This window comes from Schistocerca cancellata, chromosome 9, assembly GCF_023864275.1.
Source record: "Schistocerca cancellata isolate TAMUIC-IGC-003103 chromosome 9, iqSchCanc2.1, whole genome shotgun sequence".
Lineage (NCBI taxonomy): Eukaryota > Metazoa > Arthropoda > Insecta > Orthoptera > Acrididae > Schistocerca > Schistocerca cancellata.
Genome location: NC_064634.1, coordinates 173,605,564 through 173,628,620, shown reverse-complemented (window position 1 = coordinate 173,628,620; position 23,057 = coordinate 173,605,564).

Sequence of the window (23,057 nt, the reverse complement as noted above, 5' to 3'; positions counted from 1 at the left end):
CATGCAGAGCAGTTTATACCACACATGCAGAGCAGTTTATACCACACATGCAGAGCAGTTTATAACATACTAAAGTCTGCCGCCCTTCCCCACCATTTTAGGGTTGAGGCCTGATAGTTGACAAAATTTCACCACTCTGTTAACACTGGTATCCGTATGTGCGAGGACGGTGGGCAGATCTCGAGCGAGACCAAGGGCTGCCCTATTATCAGTATACAGGACACACATAGCCACAATTTGCTGAACTGAAAGCAGCAAGCCACAAACTTAACAGAAAGGTGGATCCTCCCTCCGGAGGAGGAAACTGTGTATGAAAGGGCTATGCCCGATGTGCAGTCTGGTAAGCAAAACCTCCTTCCAGCAACGAGGCTGACACGAAGTCCGCCAAGCTTTTGTGGTCGATTTGAGTGAATGCAGTTTGTTGTCCGACAACTGCAACCATTCAGTCTCCCACTGACTCCTGATGCATCTGTCAGAAAATGAGATAATGGTGTGCAATGGGATGGGACATTGATGTTCAGCACCATCCCAACATGCTTCCTTGGCAGCTTTATCAGCCATGTTGTTACCCTGTATCCCAACATGGCCAGGTACCCAGCAAAAGATCACCCACTTGCCACAGCGTTGGAGCCGCTGTAAGCATTCATGGATGAGCTGAATCAGTGGGTCTATCGGATACATTTGGTGAAGCGCTTGAAGTGCACTAAGAGTGTCCGAATAGACAAGAAAATTTATACAGTGATGTCTGTGAACCCTCTCCAGTGCCATTAGAATGCCATATAACTCCACATCATAGTTTGTAAATTGTTCTGGAAGACGCACTTTAAAAACCCTATCGGGGAAAACCACAGAACGACCGAGAGCGTTCCCCTGCTGGGCTCTATCTGTATGAATAACAATAAAACTATGATACATACTTAAAATACACGAAAACAAAGTTGTAAAAACCATATCAGGAGTACAATTTTTCGGGTACTGCATCAAGCTTAAATCACTTTGGGTCTCCGAAGACACCAAGGCAGCAGTGCGTCCCATCCCTGCGTGTGTATTTTCATGCCCAAGAGATCCAGATCCTTGAGGCAGGCTGTAGCACATATACCAAATGGCTGGGTTGCTTGGGGCCGATTCCTGAATAGTCGTTTGAAGGCGGGTTGGATCACTGAACTAAATGCCAATGACTAGGGTGACACTGAGATTTTCAGCGCCTGTCGAGCCAAAAGGATATGTCGCCAAATGCAGAGTGGTGGTTCACCAGCCTCTGCACATAGACTCTGAACTGGTCTGATCCGAAAGGTTCCAGTCCATATCCGAATGCCCGCATAGTGGACAGCATATAACATCCGGAGGTAGGAAGGACGGGTCGATCCATAGACCACGCTGCCATAGTCTAAGAGTGATCGAACAAATGCCCTATAAAACTGTAGGTGGCGGGACCTGTCAGGTCCCCATGTTTTTCCGCCATGTTCAACAACCGGAAGCCCTTTGTTCGTAGGTCTTTCATGTGTGGGAGCCATGTTGATTTCGAGTCAAATAATAAACCCAAAAAGTGCACTGTGTCTTGAAAAAGTAAAATACAGTCCCCCATTGTAAGCTCTGGTTGGTTAAAACTCCGACGAGCACGATTAAAATTGACATGCACAGTCTTCTCAGGTGAGAACCAAAAACCAGTTGTCTGGGCCCACGTTTCCAGCCTCCTAATGGTCAGTTGTAGCTGCCTTGTCGTCGTCATAAGATCAGAGGAAGAGTAGAAGATTGAAAAGTCATCCACAAACAAAGAGCATTTGACAGGGTTCCTGACTGCAGAGGAAATGCCATCGATAGCGATGGCGAACAATGTAACACTGAGGACACTGCCATTCTCCTGAACATAGCAATCGGATATGGCATCGCCAATGTAATAACGAAAACGCCTGTGCCCGAGAAAGGATTGGATCAGAAGCTGGCAGGCGTCCACGTAGTTCCCATTCGTGAAGTTGGCAGGTCAAAAACACACAACCTAAATGGTTTCGGCGTAAGAAGAACTCCTGTATCGCCATCTCCAGTAGAATTAAGTTGTCAAGAGTGGAACGGTAGCTACTTGTAACCACACTAGGAGCGGCTCAGGTAACCTCGGGATTTGAGCAGCCAGACGAGGCGGTGGTTGACCATGCGTTCAAAAGTCTTACCCATACAACTAGTAAGGGCGACACTTCGATAACTGGTAGGGGTGTTACGGTCCTTACCTGGTTTCCAAAATGAAATTAAGATTGCCTCCTTCCAAGTCGTGGGGTACTGTCCGTCACACCAAATCCGATTGAAACGAGAGAGGAGCTGACCTTTCACTTCAGGGCACAAATGGCGAAGCATGGTATAATGCATCTCATCAGGTCCTGGAGCAATGTCTTTGGCTACAGATAAAGCTGATTCCAGTCCCCACATGGAGAATGGAAGATTGTAGACTTCTTCATTATGTGAAGAAAAATTTAGCTTTCTCATCTCTGCAGTCCGATGGAATACCTGAACAGCAGGAGCTTGTCAGGATGACAGTAACAGTAAAGAAGTGTTCAGCTAAAATGTGAGCCATCTCTTCTGGCGTGTCCACGAAGACCCCATTATTTGACAAGGCCGTAAGAGGATGTGGACTTCCCTTGCCTGAAATCCGTCTTATTGATTCCCACACGTGTGCAGTGGAAGTGGACTGATTAGTTTACAGTAGAGATTAATCTTTTATGTCTTCCACAAATAAAAACATCATTCATTGAGTCATTTTACATTGCATATACCAGGTGTATTCTTTGAGCCCCTTTTAGGATGTTTAGTAGTGACCTGACAACTGAACTGGCACATGCTGAACAAAAGTTAAAGCCTCATATTGCTTATTGCGCATAGCTGCAAGGCACCGAGGAAGAACCTCATAAAATAAGAGCTTGTATTGTATTGTATGTTAACCGGGGACCTAGAAACAACGGAGAGGCTCTGTCCCCACCACAGCCGCAGTGGTCCACAACCCCACGACAACTACCACAGTCCACTTCACCCCTCCGCCGCCCCACACCGAACCTGGGGTTATTGTGCGGTTTGGCCCCCAGTGGACCCCCCAGGGAACGTCTCACACCAGACGAGTGTAACCCCTATGTTTGCGTGGTAGAGTAATGGTGGTGTATGTGTATGTGGAGAACTTGTTTGCAGCAATCGCTGACATAATGTAACTGAGGCAGAATAAGGGGAACCAGCCCGCATTTGCCAAGGCAGATGGAAAACCGTCTGAAAACCATCCACAGACTGTCCGGTTCACTGGACCTCGACACAAAGCTGCCAGGCGGATTCGTGCCGGGGACCAGGCGCTCCTTCCCACCCGGAAAGCCGTGCGTTAGACCGCACGGCCAATCGGGCGGGCAAATAAGATCTTTATACAAGTAAATCAACAACAATAAATATTATCTGAGACTACATATGAGGAGCAGTCAAAGTTTTAATTATCACCTCTAAAAAAAAGTAAGTTATGTAATTATTTTTTTGTTTGTTTGCACTTACATGCCTGCATTCCTAGAATACAATGAATTCACCACACCACAGTACCGTAACATGCCACTAGAGGGAGCAGTGCACTGATAAAGTGGAGATAAGCTGCAGCAGTATATTTTTGCTATTCTAGTGGTGTGCTGTGGTAATTTAGCGTAGGGATTTCAACATGTTTCGGGGACTGCCTACCAACAAAAAATTAGTTATGTAAATTTTTTCTTAAGTTATAATTAAAGTTTAATGACTTTACCTCCTACTCAGTTAATACTGAATAGCCAAGGATCCTTCTACTCACAATTTTAATTTATGCTTTTTGTTCTTGGCCACAAACTTTACCATTAGTTAAATCTGCATTCTCACGTGTGTTGCCCTTAAAAGTGGGTAAGTCTTCTAGACATCCACTAATACATGTGACTCAACTATGACCTTACAGATCAATTAATACGTATAAAATAAACATTTTATCTCTGCCGTTTATCTATTCCTTCCATTTGTAATGTATTGGTATCCTTAGAACGCGTTAAAACACTTTCACTTAATATAATGACATGTGCCTTTAATGTCTCAAATTAGTCATTATTAAGTGCCCCTTTTCACCTTCTAATCAGTTAAGTACCTTGCTGTTATAGCTTCAGTGGAATAGAACCCAATTATCTTTGTTAATTTTAAAAGCTACTACATCACTGAAGATCATAATCATCAGTTCCGAATAACACAGAAGGAAGTACAAACATCTGCTCACTCTTATTTACAATTATGTTAATAGTTCTATGAACAAAGCCTGGAACAAACTGCTGTCTTGATGTCTTCCCAGACCCAAACAAGATTTTAAGCTTGACAGCATGCAAGAAATCTGTACTCCAGACTACATTTCCACGAGTTTCTCTCTCTTCACTTTTAAGACTGCATCACAATTTTCATTGTCATATGTACAGATGGTTATAAACAAGGGAACACACTCAGTTGTCCAGGTGTCTTCCTTGAAAAGATGTATAGTATCTGAAGGCATGGGAGTTGAGAAGCCTTTGCAGTATAAAGTCTCGCATTTGCTCAGACTCTCTCTGTGTCCTGTAAGCTGAACCACACATGATCCAGTGTAAGAGATTATTCACACATTTCAAGATGCAGTTTGGCCAAACTAAAACCAAAGCAAAGACATGGTATTCTGCAGGCTACAGGAACAAGTCAAAATACGGGGAATTGGTGTCGCTGATGAAGCAGCCAAGGAAGTGTGTAGAGGAGGCACTGTAATTAGTGCACCATCCTCCTCCATACTATCATCTGATCGTCATGCTTTGGCAGTTGGGAAGCAAGTGATTGAAGGTTGTTATCAACAATCTGTGTTCATCCAAATCAATAATCCAGGTGTAGTAAACCTCATGCCAGTTACACTGATGTAAGTAAGTGATGCTCACTAGGTTTAGATCGCAGACCTACACTGTGGCACCCAAGCCCTTCCATGTGTCGCTCAGCTGCTGTCTGGTGACCGCCTCAGCGATACATTCACAGCATGCACTGGCTTCGACAGCTGTTGTCTTCCTGACACCACCATCACGATGACGGTGATGGAATTACAGCGGCAATCTCACATCGAGACCCCACTCACAAGCCCACTTCTCTGTAATTTTACTTCATTTTATTTAATTTTGCAACATGTTGTATGTGGCCGCTACACATGACTATCACAAATGTCAAAACTAAATTGAGTTAAACAATTATATGGTTTGTAAACCATGGCCCTTTTAAATGGTTGCTATAATTCAATCCCACCTATATTTCTAAGATCCCATACTACAGTACATGTTGGCTGAACTTTCCTTGGGAGCCACTTAAATTTGTATTCAACTAAAGTGATATACTACAGACTAAAATCAGGATGTCCAGAACAGGATTCGAAATGAACTTGTTCTGAATTCATCATGTCTACTTGGTGCTAGCAATGAAGTGATCATATCTGTGTGGAATGTTCAAACTGGCATACTGGCTTATCCAATACAGTTGGGTCTTTTTTCCATATAGTTTCTCAAAAGCTGACAGAATACTTTCAAAGGGTAAACAAATGCAAACACTGGACATAAAAGTGCCTTGTGCAATGTACAAGGCATCTTCCCAGTTCTAAATACAAAATTCAGCAATTGACTCGTTGACAAAACTGAAATTCATTGGACCTTTTGCCTTGATGGACTCTCTTAAAAGGATCCTTTGGAGAAAATATCAACTTTCACTATTACTGGGTAGTGCTTCACTGCCAGCAAGACAAAGGGTTATCTTTGATTTTGAAGTTTCACAATCCAGCTGTGAGATTACACAAATAATGCATGATCAGAGCTGCCTGTGGCAACCACATTCATTAGCTAGAAAGGTTCCTATTCATACTCATTTTCATTGTCATGTGTGGGAATGGACACACAGTTAAATTTACAAAGTGAATGTAAACAAAGCTGATCTGTCATTATGATCAATGCAAGCACCTCAGATGAATAACATGATAAATTAAAAAGAGCTACTACACAAGTAATTATAAAAGAAGTACACATTCATTCAAAACTGGAAATGAAACAAAAGAGTCAATGAAATTATGCAACTACTTGTGGATTAAACAAAGGAAACAGTGTAAGTTACTTCTTTGTTATGGTAATCCTGCAAGCATCCACTGTTCTTATGAAGGATTTCTCCCTCTTACATCTGACCATTGATCTGTTTACCCCTTTTTTGTTTATTTTACAAATAAATCTCACTTTTTTTAAGTATAAGTCATTAATGTAAGATACTTTGAAAAAATGACAATGAAGATAGTGTTTCCAATACATTTAAGTAGCAGAATGATAATATAATCCTTGCTTAAAATCGAATGCACTTTTATATAAGTAGATCATACCCTGCAATAATAAACCAGTGAGGCACATGACATTAAAACATTTTCTTGTAACTCAAGATATGAGGGGTGTTGAATAAGTAATGCAGGCAATTTCAGTGGAGAAAATTTGGAATTTGTTGTGGGACATCGTGGAATATTTCCGCATCAGCCTCTATAGTTGTTTATAAAGTTCTGACGGTGGTGGTTCTACGTGTAGTCTTCAAAATGGTGTCTGTATTGGAGGTGCATTCCAAGCAGAGACCTTTAATTGAGATTCTTTTCACGAAAAACTGAACATCGTAGATATTCATTGGCATGTGCAGGCATGGAGACCTGGCAGAGAACAAGAGCGTGGTGAAGTCATTGGGTGAGGCATCTGTGATCGTCGCAACTAGGTTGCACAAATCTGTCCTATCTCCTTAATGCCACTTGGCCACACACAGCTGTGACTCCTGCAGTATTGGAACAAGTGGACTTCTCATTCTTTGTAATCAATGGATCAGGACCAAACACCTTGCTGCACAACTGGATGTCTCCATTGGTAGTGCTGACATGCTCATACATGAGTTACGGTAGTCAAAGTTGTGTACCCACTGGATTCCTCACTGCCTAACAGAAGGCCACAAAGAGAAATGAAGGACCATCCGTGTGGAAATGTTTGCATCATGTTACAAGGTTGAGCATGAAAACTTTTTGTTGAACGTCTTCACAGGGGACGAAACAAAACAGCAATCCATGGAGTGGTGCCACATCACATCACATCACATCACCTCACCTCTCCTCTGAAGAAAAATTTCAAAGCCACACCCTCGGCAGGTAAAGTCATGACAACGGCATTATTGACTTTGATAAGGTTACTCTGTTTGATGTCCTCCCTCGTGGTGCAACGATCAACTCTGAAGTGTATTATGCTACTTCTGTACCACAAAATGCAAACAAATTTCACCTTGTCCATGACAACACAAGGCCTCACACAAGTCTGGAAACCAAAGAGGCACTCACAGAACTTGATTGGACAGTTCTTCCTTGACCACCCAACAGTCCAGATCTCGCACCTTCCAACTTCCACCTGTTTGGCCCAATGAAGGATGCTCTCCATGAGAAGCACTATGTGGATGGTGGGATGGTTATTGATGCAGCAAGATGTTGGGTCCAACATCCACTACTAGAGTGGTACTATGCAGGTGTATAGACTCCCCCAGTAAGGTGGCAGATGTCTGTTGCATCAAGCAGAGATTATGTTAAAATATGGGGACTAATATGATGCATTGTAATCCGAAATAAAACCAACCTGCTCTCAGAAGTTAAAAAAAAAAGTTATATTACTTGACGAATGGCCCTCACACATCACCTAACTGTGGTTTACGGTATAGATTAATCTTTTGTGCCTTAACAAATAAAAACATCATCCATTGAGTCATTTTACATTGCATATACCAGGTGTATTCCTTGAGCCCTTTTTAGGATTTTCAATAGCGACCTGACAACTGTGAACTGGCACTTCACTGAATGAATGTATAAGGTTCATATTGCTTACTGCCCATAGCTGCAAGGCACCAGGGAAGAACCTTGTAAAATAACAACTTTATACAAGTAAATCAACAACAATAAATATTAACTGAGACTACATATGAGGAGCAGTCAAAGTTTTAATTATCACCTCTAAAAAAAATTAAGTTACGTAATTATTTTTTTGTTTGTTTGCACTTACACACCTGCATTCCTAGAATACAATGAATTCACCACACCACAGTACAGTAACATCCCACTAGAGGGAGCAGTGCACGGATAAAGTGGAGATGAGCTGCAGCAGTTTATTTTTGCTATTCTAGTGGTGTGCTGTGGTAATTTAGCGTTGGGATTTCAACATGTTTTGGGACTGCCTACCAACAAAAAATTAGTTATGTAACTTTTTTCTTAAGTTATAATTAAAGTTTAATCACTTTACATCCTACTCAGTTAATACTGAACAGTCAAGGATCCTTCCACTCACAATTTTAATTTATGCTCTTTGTTCTTGGCCACAAACTTTATCATTAGTTAAATCTGCATTATCACATGTGCTGCCCTTAAAAGTGGGTAAGTCTTTTCGACTTCCACTAATACATGTGACTCAACTATGACCTTACAGATCAATTACATCTCTGCTGTTTATCTATTCCTTCCATTTGTAATGTATTGGTATCCTTAGAATGCTTTAAAACACTTTCACTTAATATAATGACATGTGCCTTTAATGTCTCAAATTAATTTGTCATTATTAAGTGCCCCTTTTCACCTTCTAATCAGTTAAGTACCTTGCTGTTATAGCTTCAGTGGAATAGAACTCAGTTATCTTGGTTAATTTTAAAAGCTACTACATCACTGAAGATCATAATCATCAGTTCCGAATAACACAGAAGGAAGTACAAACATCTGCTCCACTCTTATTTACAATTATGTTAATATTTCTATGAACAAAGGCTGGAACAAACTGCTATCTTGATGTCTTCCCAGACCCAAACAAGGTTTTAAGCTTGACAGCATGCAAGAAATCTGTACTCCAGACTACATTTCCACGAGTTTCTCTCTCTTCACTTTTAAGACTGCATCACAATTTCATTGTTGTATGTACAGATGGTCTAAGCAAGGGAACACACTCAGTTGTTCAGATGTCTTCCTTGAAAATATGAATAGTATCTGAAGGCAAGGGAGTTGAGAAGCCTTTGCAGTATAAAGTCTCGCATTTGCTCAGACTCTCTCAGTGCCCTGTAAGCTGAACCACACATGATCCAGTGTAAGAAATTATTCACACAGTTCAAGATGCAGTTCAGCCGAACTAAAACCAAAGGAAAGACATGGTATTGTGCTGACTACTGGAACAAGTCAAAATACTGGGTAATGATGTAGCTGACAAAGCAGACAAGGAAGTGTGTAGAGGAGGCACTGTAATTAGTGCACCATCCTCCTCCATACTATCATCGCATCATCCGGGTGTGGCAGTTGGAAAACAAGTGGTTGAAGGTTGTCAACAACAAACTGTGTTCATCCAAATCAATAATCCAGGTGTAGCAAACCTCATGCCAGCCGCACCAATGTAAATAAGTGATGCTCATCAGGTTAAAAATAGAATACTCCCCCCCACCCTCCCTCCATTCAAATATAGCAGGCAATATCAGAGCAGACATTGTTCAAACCACAAAATGTCTATATTAATATCCATTAACACTGCTGATGACCATTCTGATTAGTGCTCTAAAGTCCAACATGAGTATCATTCAAAACTTTACCAGCTCCTCATTCTAGACCCACCTCTGAATAGGTGTCAGCTATTCTCTCAGTGTTTATCTTCGTTAAGACTTATACAAACATCTTACTACACTTGCTGAATGGACATCGGTTGGAGTTCAACCATTCAGATACTTACGGTGTTCTAATAGTTTAAAGACACCACTGTCTAACGAGTCCACTGGATACATACTTCATACACACTCTACAATTCAAATTCATTTATTACTAGTGTTCAGTATTCTTCCATCTCCTCACACATATATTCAACCCCTATCAACAGCATTGTTAAATTCCAACTTTTACTTAGCCACATAGTTTCTTAATAATATCTTCACATCGTGCACATTACATTACCCCCTTAACCTTTTCAGTGGGTGTGCCATCAATACAACTATTAACAACCAAGATCAATTAAACGGGTATGTGGAAGATACGATAATTCACAAGAGTCATTATGAATTACCAGGTGTAGAACTATGAAACTGGAATTTGGTTGCAATAATTACACATCTGTTGTTTGAAACTGTGTTTGATGGGGCGTTATCAAGGAGTAATATGACTTTGTGTTGCCTTTTTCCATATTCTGGTCATTTTTCACATAACACTTGATCGAAACCGATCATTTGCTGTTGGTAGCAATCAGTGTTAGTGGTTTCACCGGGTTTTAGCAGCTCATAATAGATGACACACTTCTGATCCCACTGAACATACAGCATTGTCTTCGTTTCAAAGCGATTTGGTCTTGCAATGGATATCGATGGTTTGCTTGGATTCGCCCATGATTCACGACGCTTAGGATCCTCAAAATATATCTATTTTTCATCTGTCCCTATTCAATGGAGAAATGACTTTCTTTTATACCCGGTGAGCAGCATTTTATGAGTGATCCTTCGATTTGTTTGCTGTCTTTCATTCAAGCCATGCGGAGCCCATTTTCTCACCTTTGTCACAGTTTCCAATTGAAGAGAAACGGCTTCCTGTTTCACATTCAACTGTCCCCCAAGTTCCTGTTGAGTTTAGAGTATCATCTTCATCTAATAAGGCCTGCGGTTTGTTGTCTTCAAACTTTTTTGTGTGGTTTCCCACGCGCGTCATTTCTTATGTAAAAATCTCTACTTTCGAATTTTTTGAACCACTCGAAACACTGTGCTTTCCCAAGAGCATGTTCGCCGCAAGCTTCAACAAACATTCAGTGTGATTCTGCAGCAGTTTTCAGCACATGATTACAGAAAACCAATGCTGTCTGCAAATCATAGTCAGTAGGCACAAAACTCAACATGTCAACGGGTTTGAAACAGATACCGATGCATGAAATGTGGGTTACTATGTGTTGACATTTGTCGTCAGCTGTTACAGAAGTCAGATGGTGCTACAGACGCAGTCTCACAGGCCCTACACTGACGACTAGTACCATCTATAGGAAAATTCTGGTTTCATACTTCTACACCTGGTATTTAATGGTGCATATTGGTTAATTTCAAAAACAAGAATGTAATACAGTAAGAAAAACCTGTTTATGTAGCAGTCAGTTCTTTCTAGCAATACAAATGGAACTTTGAGTTACTGGCATGTGGTGCACTTGAAAATCATGAGACAAATCCTTGCTAAATTGAGTGTTAGCACTTTCTTTCTCCCACCAACTCCTTCACTCCAGATAATGGAAAAAACATTGTATTAACATTTTCTATTTTAATACTCTTCTGCTTTACTAAACTCTGAGGTGAGGCTGATTGACTAGAATGGCATCTTGTCAAAAACTTTGATGCAGGCTCAGGCACCAGAACCATACAGAAAATTCATGTCCGTGACTGAGTTCATGCCACATGATGACTCCCTCAATAACAGTAAACACCCTCCACTACCACAACCCCAACCCCCAATTAGTGCATGCTGTTCCTTGCTATCATGAATGATGTATCGTACCAGGCTCCTAATGTTTTATCAATCTCGGATTGAGTTCATTTACTTAGGCAAAAAGCTCAGGTTTGACTAGTATGGATATATAATCTATTAAAAATTACATAAACCAATCTCAAAGCCGGAGTTTATTAATTCATTTTTAATTTTATTACCAAGTCTATGATTTTCAGTTACATCCCATAACAAAATGAAAACTTTTTTAATCGCCTAACAAGCATAATTGCAGCAAAGACGCTTTAATTAAATTTTTATTTAACTTTTGCTGCAGCATTTAACTGTACATTTCAGATATCACGACATTAAAAATGGTTCCAACACAGATATGTGATTAATTGTTTAATTAAAAGAGGATCACGTCGAAAAGAATACTACAAACATAATATCTAGAAAATGTATGTACTCCAAATTACTATGTAATGTTAGCCTCTCCAAATCTAAAAACTAAATGCTCCAGGTACCACTTTGCAAAAAAAACTTGCAGTTCCTGAACTGTCATTCATCACACTCTGCACATTCATTACAAAGGAGAACGTTCAGGGATGTGGAACAAATCGAGTAACACATTAACAAGCAGTACTGCTGGCTATTTCTGTGAAATATACAAACACTCAATTACAGCTAGTTCTAATCTACACATACTGATAACTATAGGAACTGCTAACGTATTTCTGCACTGTGATTTGTGAAAAGTGGAACACTGAGAAGGAATTAACCAAATAGCGCCACACTTGATGGAAGTGGTGACGGGCATGCAGGCAATACGTGATACGTTTTGCAGCGAGATGGAGTACACGTAGGCCGAGCAGAGCCCTCTCGTGTCGGTCCGACAGACTCGGTGTTGCACCTAGTGTAATCAGTCCAGAGCTGTCACATAATGTGGAAACAGTACAGTGAGTGCCAGTATGCCTCATCGACATCAAAGGGAGCCTTATTGGCATGTGAGCGAGTTTGAACGGGGCAAAATGATCGGTCTCCAGGAAACGGGGTTGTCATACCGTGACATTTCAGTTCACGCAGGACATGCAGCTATGTCAGTGATGCGTGTGTGGAAGCAGTGGATAGAGGAAGGTTGTATGCAGCAACTAGCGGGAACTTGACCTTGGAACAAGACCACAGCACGGGATGACCTTCATCTTGTCCAATTGGCCATTACGGACCATACAGCTTAATCCACAGTGTTGGCTCGGTGCTCAAGCACTGTAACAAGTGTGAACTTGTCTGCATTGGCAGTTCATCGCAGTCTGCTACAGGTTGGACTGGTTGCATGCATGCCATTATGTCGGATTCCATTGTCCAAAAACCACTAGCTCCTCTGACTGCAATAGGCACATGAACACCGTCACAGGGGTGCTGAGTGGCAACATGTAATCTTTTCGGATGAGCCCCACTTCAACATGTCCTACAGTGATGGCCACATACGTGTACGGAGGTACCGTGGTGAGCGCAACCCGGAGAGCGGCATAGTTGACAAACACCAGGTGTGATGGTTTGGGGCGCCACTGGTTACAACAGATCCCGCCTCATATGTATTGTGGGCAATCTGAACAGCAACCGGTACCTAATGGAGATTGTGGAGCCTGAGGTACTCCTCCTGCTTCAGGTATCTCCACAGGCCACATTTCAGCAGGACAATGCCCTGCCGCATATTGCGAGGAACATACAGGCCTTCTTCGAAGAGTGACAGGTACCATTGCTTCCCTGGCCTGCCTGTTCGCCACACACGCCACCCATTGAACATGTATGGGATAAGGTTGGTCAGTACCTGGTGCGTCATGGTCCTCCAGTAACTGGTGTCACGGATTTGTGGGCTCGCATACAAACTGTGTGGATGGAAACCCCTCAGAAACATATTCAGAACCTTATTGATTCAATGTCATGGCGTATAGTAGCTCTAATTCCAGCGCATGGTGGCCACACGACATACTGAATAGTAGGGCTCAAAGGACACGTACAGATTGGAAAGGTAAACATTTGTTACTTTTCATATACCTAACCTGTGGTATTAAATTAATTGGATTCAAGCATTTCTTTCTTGGTGTTGCAATTTCCACAAATGGCAGTGTAGATGAGTCTTTTTTAGGTTAGTAGAAAAATATCTACTAAAGTCACTGCTTTTCCTCTTATGCTACTCAGTTGCTGTATTTTATCTATTACATACTTCAAGATTATGTAGGTTAACTGACAATGTTATAATGGAAAATCCAGGATGGACTGTAACAATATATGAGAAGGACAGTTGCTACTCACCATATAGTGGAGATGCTGAGTCACAGGAAGGCACGCCAAAAACTGTCACACAATTAGCTTTCAGCCAACAAGGCCTTTGTCAAAATTAGACAGCATATACAGAAGCACACGCTCATGCAAATGCAACTCACATACACATGACCAGTCTCTGGCTGTAGAGAGAAAGAGAGAGAGAGTGTGTGTTTTGTCGAATTTTGACAAAGGCCTTGTTGGCTGAAAGCTAATTGTGTGACAGTCTTTTTGTTGTGCCTTACTGCGACTCAGCATTTCTGCTATATGGTGTGTAGCAGCTATCCTTTTCATATACTGTGACAATGTTACAACCTGCCTACACACTGGAAAAGTTAAAACCTGTTTAAAATAAGCCATGGTAAGTGGAATTTACATCCCAGTGTTCAAATATCCCGATAAGTAAATAATTCTATTATTTTATATTTATTATCTGGGGATTCATCGGCCACCCCCCCCCCCCCCCCCCCCCCCCCCCTTGAACCATGGACCTTGCCGTTGGTGGACAGGCTTGCGTGCCCCCGCGATACAGATAGCTATACCGTAGCTGCAACCACAGTGGAGGGGTATTTCTTGAGAGGCCAGATAAACGTGTGGTTCCTGAAGAGGGGCAGCAGCCTTTTCAGTAGTTGCAGAGGCAACAGTCTGGATGATTGACTGATCTGGCCTTGTAACACTAACCACAACGGCCTTTCTGTACTGGTACTGCAAACGGCTGAAAGCAAGGGAAACTACAGCCATAATTTTTTCCCGAGGGCATGCAGCTTTACAGTATGTTTAAATGATGATGGCATCCTCTTGGGTAAAATATTCCGGAGGTAAAATAGTCCCCCATTCGGATCTCCATGCGGGGACTACTCAGGAGGATGTTATCAGGAGAAAGAAAACTGGCGTTCTACGGATCGGACTGTGGAATGTCAGATCCCTAAATCAGGCAGGTAGGTTAGAAAACTTAAAAAGGGAAATGGATGGGTTAAAGTTAGATATAGTGGGAACTAGTGAAATTTGGTGGCTGGAGGAACAAGACTTCTGGTCAGGTGAATACAGGTTATAAATGCAAAATCAAATAGGGGTAATGCAGGAGTAGGTATAATAATGAATAAAAAATACGAGTGCAGGTAAGCTACTACAAACAGCATAGTGAACGCATTATTGTGGCCAAGATAGACACGAGGCACACACCTATCACAGTAGTACAAGTTTATATGCCAACTAGTTCCGCAGATGACGAAGAGACTGATGAAATGTATGATGAGATAAAAGAAATTATTCAGATAGTGAAGGGAGACAAAAATTTAATAGTCATGTGTGACTGGAATTTGATAGTAGGAAAAGGAAGAGAAGGAAACGTAGTAGGTGAATATGGAATGGGGGTAAGAAATGAAAGAGGAAGCTGCCTGGTAGAATTTTGCACAGAGCATAACTTAATCATAGCTAACACTTGGTTCAAGATTCATAAAAGGAGGTCATATATATGGAAGAGGCCTGGAGACACTCGAAGGTTTCAGATAGATTATATAATGGTAAGACAGAGATTTAGGAACCAGATTTTAAATTTTAAGACATTTTCAGGGGCAGATGTGGACTCTGACCACAATCTATTGGTTATTAACTGTAGATTAAAACTGAAGAAACTGCAAAAAGGTGGGAGTTTAAGGAGATGGGATCTGGATAAACTGACAGAACCAGAGGATGTAGAGAGTTTCAGGGAGAACATTAGGGAACGATTGACAGGAATGGGGGAAAGAAATACATTAGAAGAAGAATGGGTAGCTTTGAGGGATGAAATAGTGAAGAAGGCAGCAGAGGATCAAGTAGGTAAAAAGACGAGGGCTAGTAGAAATCCTTGGGTAACAGAAGAAATATTGAATTTAATTGATGGAAGGAGAAAATATAAAAATGTAGTAAATGAAGCAGGCAAAAAGGAATACCAACTTCTCAAAAATGAGATCGATAAGAAGTGCAAAATGTATACGCAGGGATGGATAGAGGACAAATGTAAGGATGTAGAGGCTTAAATCACTAGGGGTAAGACAGATACTGCCTATAGGAAAATTAAAGAGACTTTTGGAGAAAAGAGAACCACTTGTATGAATATCAAGAGCTCAGATGGAAACCCATTTCCCAGCAGAGATGAGAAAGCAGAAAGGGGGAAGGAGTATATAGTGGGTCTGTACAAGGGTGATGTACTTGAGGACCATATTATGGAAATGGAATAGGATGTAGATGAAGATGAAATGGGAGATATGATACTGCATGAAGAGTTTGACGAAGTACTGAAAGACCTGAGCCAAAACAAGGCCCCGGGAGGAGACAACATTCCATTTGAACTACTGACGGCCTTGGGAGAGACTGTACTGACAAAACTCTACCATCTGGTGAGCAAGATGTATGAGACAGGCGAAATACCCTCAGACTTCAAGAAGATTATAATAACTCCAATCCCAAAGAAAGCAGGTGTTTACAGATGTGAAAATTACCATACTATCAGTTCAATAAGCCACGGCTGCAAAATACTAACACGAATTCTTTACAGACGAATGGAAAAACTGGTAGAAGCCGACCTCGGGGAAGATCAGTTTGGATTCCATAGAAATGTTGGAACATGTGAGGCAATACTGACCCTACAACTTATCTTAGAAAACAGATTAAGGAAAGGCAAACCTATGTTTCTGTAGACTTAGAGAAAGCTTTTGACAATGTTGTCTGGAATACTCTCTTTCAAATTCTTAAGGTGGCAGGTGTAAAATACAGGGAGCAAAAGGCTATTTACAATTTGTACAGAAACCAGATGGCAGTTGTAAGAGTGGAGGGGCATGAAAGGGAAGCAGTGGTTGGGAAGGCAGCAACAGGGTTGTAGCCTTTCCCCGATGTTATTCGATCTGTATATTGAGCAAGCAGTGAAGGAAATAAAAGAAAAATCTGGAGTAGGTATTAAAATCCATGGAGAAGAAATAAAAACTTTGTGGTTTGCCAATGACATTGTAATTCTGTCAGAGACAGCAAAGGACCTGGAAGGGCAGCTGAACGGAATGGACAGAGTTTTGAAAGGAGGATATAAGATGAACATCAACAAAAGCAAAACGAGGATAATGGAATGTAGTCGAATTAAATCAGGTGATGCTGAGGGTATTAGATTAGGAAATGAGACGCTTAAAGTAGTAAATGAGTTTTGCTATTTGGGGAGCAAAATAACTGATGATGTTCGAAGTAGAGGGGATATAAAATGTAGACTGGCAATGGCAAGGAAAGCGTTTCTGAAGAAGAGAAATTTGTTGACATCGAGTATAGATTTAAGTGTCAGGAAGTCATTTCTGAAAGTATTTGTATGGAGAGTAGCCATGTATGGAAGTGAAACATGGACAATAAATAGTTTGGACAAGAAGAGAATAGAAGCTTTCGAAATGTGGTGCTACAGAAGAATGCTGAAGATTAGATGAGTAGACCACATAACTAATGAGGAGGTTGACTGTATGTTGATTTTTTTTCATCCAATTTTGATATTTATATTTGTGCATTGCTTACATGTTTTTAGGTCAGGGATGTGTGTGTGTGACATCGTATGCCCTCAGTTTCTGCAAGAGAAGTGCATGGTTGACAAGGTGAAAAGTCTTCGTGAGATCTAAAAACAAGCCTACAGTGTGCTTTCCTTCACCTAGAGAGTTACAGACGTTATGCAAAAAATCTGTAACAGCTATTGTGGTGTTTCGATCTTCTCAAAATCCATGCTGGCTTTCTGTGAGAAGATTGTTTTTATTGAAAACAGCACTAAGCTTTGCCTGCATAATTGGTTAAAAATCTTACTAAACGTAGGAATCCGTGATACTGGCTTGTAGTTTGATGTTTCCTCCATTGATCCTTTTTTATGTTTGGTCTGATGATACCCTTTTTCAGTGCATAAGGAAACGTATCTTCTTTGATACTACAATTTGCTGAGATATGTAATTGGTTTAAACACAATATTTCTTCATTTTTAATTACTAGGCTGGAAAGGCCATCCCAATCACTTGAGGGTTTTTTTGGTATAGAATTATTTAGCTTAACTCTTGTCCTTTTACTTTCTCAAATTCAAAACTCTTTATCTTTTGAACAGCAGTGTATTGAGACATCGAGCAGGTTGGTGTCTGGAATTACGGTTCTAGTTGGGGAGATAAAATGTTTGTTAAGAATGTCACAAACAGTTTTTTAGTCTTGTATCAGTTGACCTTCATGTTTGACATTTATTGCTTCCCTTCTGTGTTCATACATGTTTTACATTATTTCTTAATGAAGTTCCATGTTTTACATTATTTCTTAATGAAGTTCCAGGAGGCATGGCTTACATTTGCTTTCTGCGCTACTGATTCACTATAGACTTGTTTCCTAAGATTTAGGAGTTCTGATTTGAAACTCTGCTTGACACTGTTATGTTTTTCTTTTTGTGCAGTCCAGGTGTTTATACAGTACAGCGAGGTCATCGATACTCTGTGTAAGCTAGCTGGTAGTTTTAATTTAACTCCTTTTTTTCCTCTCTACTGACTGAGAACTGTTTTTGTTTCAATTGGACAACAGGAGTTAAAAAGCCTCAAAAGAATTCATCCCATTTATTATTTGATCCTTCTAACTGGTAGACAACATCCCAGTTCTCTCTAGCTAGTGTGTTTTTTTAAATGTTCGTAGTGGTTAGGCTTTATCATATTTGCTAGTTATTGCATACACTATCTACTGGAGGTTAGATCTTTTATTCTTGTGTCTGAAGTTGTCACAGTTACAAGAGTATATGAATTCAATAAATATTTTCTCTTATTGGTACTGTTGAAGAAATGATCCAACTCCACATATGCTGTGTGGCAGATGTCTATCACTTCGTTTTATTGTGCTGTTCATGATGCATTCATAACGTATCACAGTGCCAGTTAATTCAAGTGACCATACTCTGGAGTACTATGCAAGAATTAACAGTTGTTTTTCCCCCTTAATATGTAGATTAACACAGAGAACTACCCCACACCATTTTTTATGCTGCCTACAGTATCTACTTGCTAAGAAATGGTGATCTATCTTGTTTCGTTCTGCTTCAGGTCATGTTCAGTTTTTGCCAGAACATGTGGATTACATTCATCTATGAAGGCCTATAACAAGCACAATTTATTCTTCTTTCAGTACACATATTTGCTGCTTTGCTTTAGGCACTGGGGGCTCATTTTGTATACACGAGAGATGTTTCACCAGGCTTGGACTATTTTTCTTTCACGTGACTCAACCATAAGAATGCTTTGGCTCCATTCTATTGCACATACGATGAACTACTGCTTTTGCTATGTGTGGTGATAATGTTTTAGCTGCTGGTTCTGATGGCACTGTTGTTGTTGATAATACAACTGATGTCACTGTTCCTGTATCTAGGACACTTCACTGCACTTTGTGTGAATATGGTTTGCACTTCACGTGAAACTTCTACAGTTTGTAAAACTGTGCTTCATTTAGTTCTGCTCTTTATGGTTTAAACCATTTTGTATGTGTGTCTGTCTGATGACTCGATTGTTTGCTTTTGTCCTTTTCAGTTTAAACCTCCTGGTAATTGGCAACTCGCTGTTAAATTTGTATGCAGCTCACCTAAAACACTTCGTAATCTGGGTTTTTTGCAGTTAACCTATTTCCCACATTGTTCCTCAAAATATAATTATATGAGGGTCATTCCAAAAGCAGTGCCTTCTATTTTTGTTCATGGAAACTACATGAGATATGTAAATCACAGCAGCACAGCTAAATAGTGCAATATTTCAGCTACAGACTGTCATTTTTCCACATAGTCACCATCATTTGTTATGCACTTTTGCCAACGATGGACCAGGGCCTGCATTCCGCACTTGTAAAAATCGGAACAAGCTGAGGCTAATCATTGCCTTACAGCTTTGACAACAGCATCCGAGACTTGAAAATGTTCGCCACGTAGTCCATCTTTGAGGCTCAAAGAGATGGAAGTGTGAAGGCACTAAATTTTCCAATGAATTGTGTGGCCACAAAAATGGATTGGGGCCCAGCATTATCATGTTGCACGTGAAAGCTGGTCTTCTTCTCTGGGCTTACTCTGGAAATTCATCTTTCAGCTTAGTCAGTGTCGTCTTGTAGCATGCTGAACTGACAGTTTCTTCAGGCTCCAGGACATCCAAAAGAACCACACCCTGGCTATCCCAGAAGACTGTGCACATCACTTTGCCTGCAGACGGCTGTCTCTTGAACTTCTTCTTTGACGGAAAATTCACACGTCGCCATTCCATGAACTGTCTTTTGGATTCTGGCACGTAGTGGTGACACATCTAATCTCCAATGACAATGATATTCAGAAAACTGTCACCTTCGACTTCATATTGGTCTAGCAGGTCCCGACAAATTTCCATTCATTGAGTTTTTGTTCTCCTGTAAGCATCTGCGGGACCCATCTCGCACAGACTTTGCAATAATTCCAACATTGTTTCCAAGGCATTACAGCTGACATTCAGCTTTGCACACAATTCTCTGGTCATTATCTGCTGATCAAGTTGATTAAGACACTCTTCATTGCAAGGGATGGCAGCTGTGCACAATCGATCAGGCTGTGGCTTGTCACGCATACCTTTTTCATCACCATGAAAATGCTGTACCCACTGCCTCACATTGCTCTGTCTATTGTATCATCTCCATATACCTTTAGCAAGCACTGGTGGATTTCAATCAGTGCAAGTTCTTCAGCAGTGAGGAATTAAATCACCCTTTACTGTTTTATAAGTGCATCCAATCAGACTCCATTTTGGAACACTCCTCTACTGCATAACAACAGAACCACCTGCAAATGAAAGAGGGGTTCAAGCATTAGCACTACACCAACATCTGGCACAGACATCCAAAATAACCTCAAAAAAAGGAGGCATTACTTTTGGAACGACCCTCGTATATTTTATAGGCTAGTAAGTGCTTTGCTGACACATTTACGTGAACAGAGAGAGAGAGAGAGAGAGAGAGAGAGAGAGAGAGAGTGAAGAGATGGACAGAAAGAGGAGGGAAGAGGAGATAGTCAGGATAAGGGGAGGATAGTGAAGGCACTGAGAGATGGGAGGAGATTGCCATAGAGAGGGGAAAGAGAAAATCCGTACAATATGTCAGTTGAATGCTTACAAGGATAAAAGGCTAGTGTGTGTGTGTGTGTGTGTGTGTGTGTGTGTGTGTGTGTGTGTGTGTTTCCAGGTTCTACTCCTAAACTCCTGGATCAATTTCATTCAAATTTGGCACACAAACGGCACACTTTGCAAGTATCAGCACTGTGGGGGGGGGTTAACACTTCCTAACTCCAACAAGAAGGAGTTCAGGCAAAGCCCTTGAGATGCAGGCTGCCCCATGCACCAGGTGTGTCGTACTGGAATACTGTTGGCCTGCTTTGCAGCAGCTACACATGTGGATAGGCAAGGTTGGGAGAAGGTAGAGATGGGATAGACAGAGGTGGGGTGGGTAGATAGAGAAAAGGGGGCAGGAGCTGATGAACAGAGAGAGAGGGGGAGGGGAAGGACAAAGGGAGAGAGAGGTGGATATGTGCAGAGGAGGATATGTGCAGATGGAGGAGGAAGGGAGATATGGTCACAGAGAGTGGGAGAGAAGAGACGGAGCCAGTTAGAGGATGACATGATGAGACAGACAGAAGGGGAGGAGGGGATGGATGGATAGAGGTGGAAGGAGGACATGGACAGAGACACAGGGGGAGGAAGAAGTGGACAGAGAGAGACAGGGAGGAGGAGATGTGTCCAATACATGTGTTGAACATGTAAGCAGGTATAGCCATGGGAAAAGTCTACTATATATAACCTCTAAGACACAAATAAAATGATGCACCATGAAGGCATTATCTAAATGGGATGGAAACCGTTACATGAGCTGTGCACGGACAGACAAAGAAATGACTACAATTTCTGTAAGACTGGATGGTTTATTCAAGAGAAAGAGCTTCAGAAACTGAGCAAGTCAGTAATGTGTTGGTCCACATCTGGTCCTTATGCAGGCAGCTATTCAGCTTGGCAATGATTGATAGACTTGTGGATGTCCTGAAGAATATCATTTCAAATTATGTCCAATTGATACGTTAGAGTGTCAAAATCCGACTGATTGGAGGGCCCTGCCCATAATGTCCTCATCATTCTCAATTGGAGACAGATCTGGCGACCTAGATGGTCAAAGCAGGGTTTGATAAGCCAAAGATAAGCAGTACAAGAAACTCTCACTGTGTGCGAGTGGGCATTATTTTGCTGAAAAGTATGCGCAGGATGGCTTGCCACGAAGGGCAACAAAATGTGGTATAGAATATCGTCGACTTACCGCTGCACTGTAATGGTGCCACAAATGACAACCAAAGAGGTTCTAGTACAAAAAGAAGCCCCAGAACATCACTCCTCATTGTGGCAGGCGATCGTCAGATTTTTATCCCACCACTGTTCCGAGCATCTCTAGACACATCTTCGGCCTCGAATCTCATTGACTAGAGTAGAATTGTGTTCAGCAATGAGACCCACTTCGAACTGAGTCCTGATGACCAGTGAAGACTTGTCTGAAGATGCCCTGTCTGTCACCCACCACCCAGCCAGAGAGCCATTTCTTTTTATACTAGGACCCCATTCACTATCAACGCCATTCTATGCCATGTCCTGTTGCCCTTCATGGCAATTCATCCTGGGCTTACATTTCAGCAAGAAAATGCCTGCCCATACACGTAGTTTCAGCTACTCGTCTTTATGTTTGCTAAACCAAATAAGGGACAGAGCTGGACCAAACATTACTCACTTCCTCAGTTTGTGAAGCTCTTGCTCTTGAATAAATCATCCAATCGTTAGCTGTCTGCTCATGTACATCACATCTACCAGTTTCCGTCCAATTCAGATAATTCCTTTGTGATGCTCTTCACAACAGGCATGCTGTATGGGTAGTACTGGCATGCCCTTAATGGGGATAGCTGAACAGAGGTGGGGGAAGAGGTAAATAGTGAGAGGGAGGCAGGATAGGGTGGACAGAGAAAGAGGAGAAGAGGAGATAAGAGAGAGTGGAGGAGAAAACAAATACAGAGAGAGGAGAGGAGGTGTGTTGTGTGGGTATTATCAGTATGCCTTGCAGGAGCTACAACTGCCGATGAGCACAGAGAGGGGGGGTAAGGATGAGATGGATAGTATGACGGGAGCGAGTGAGGTGGACAGAGAAAGGAGGGGGGAGGAGATGGACAGACAGAGGTGGGATGATGGAAAGGGTAGACACACAG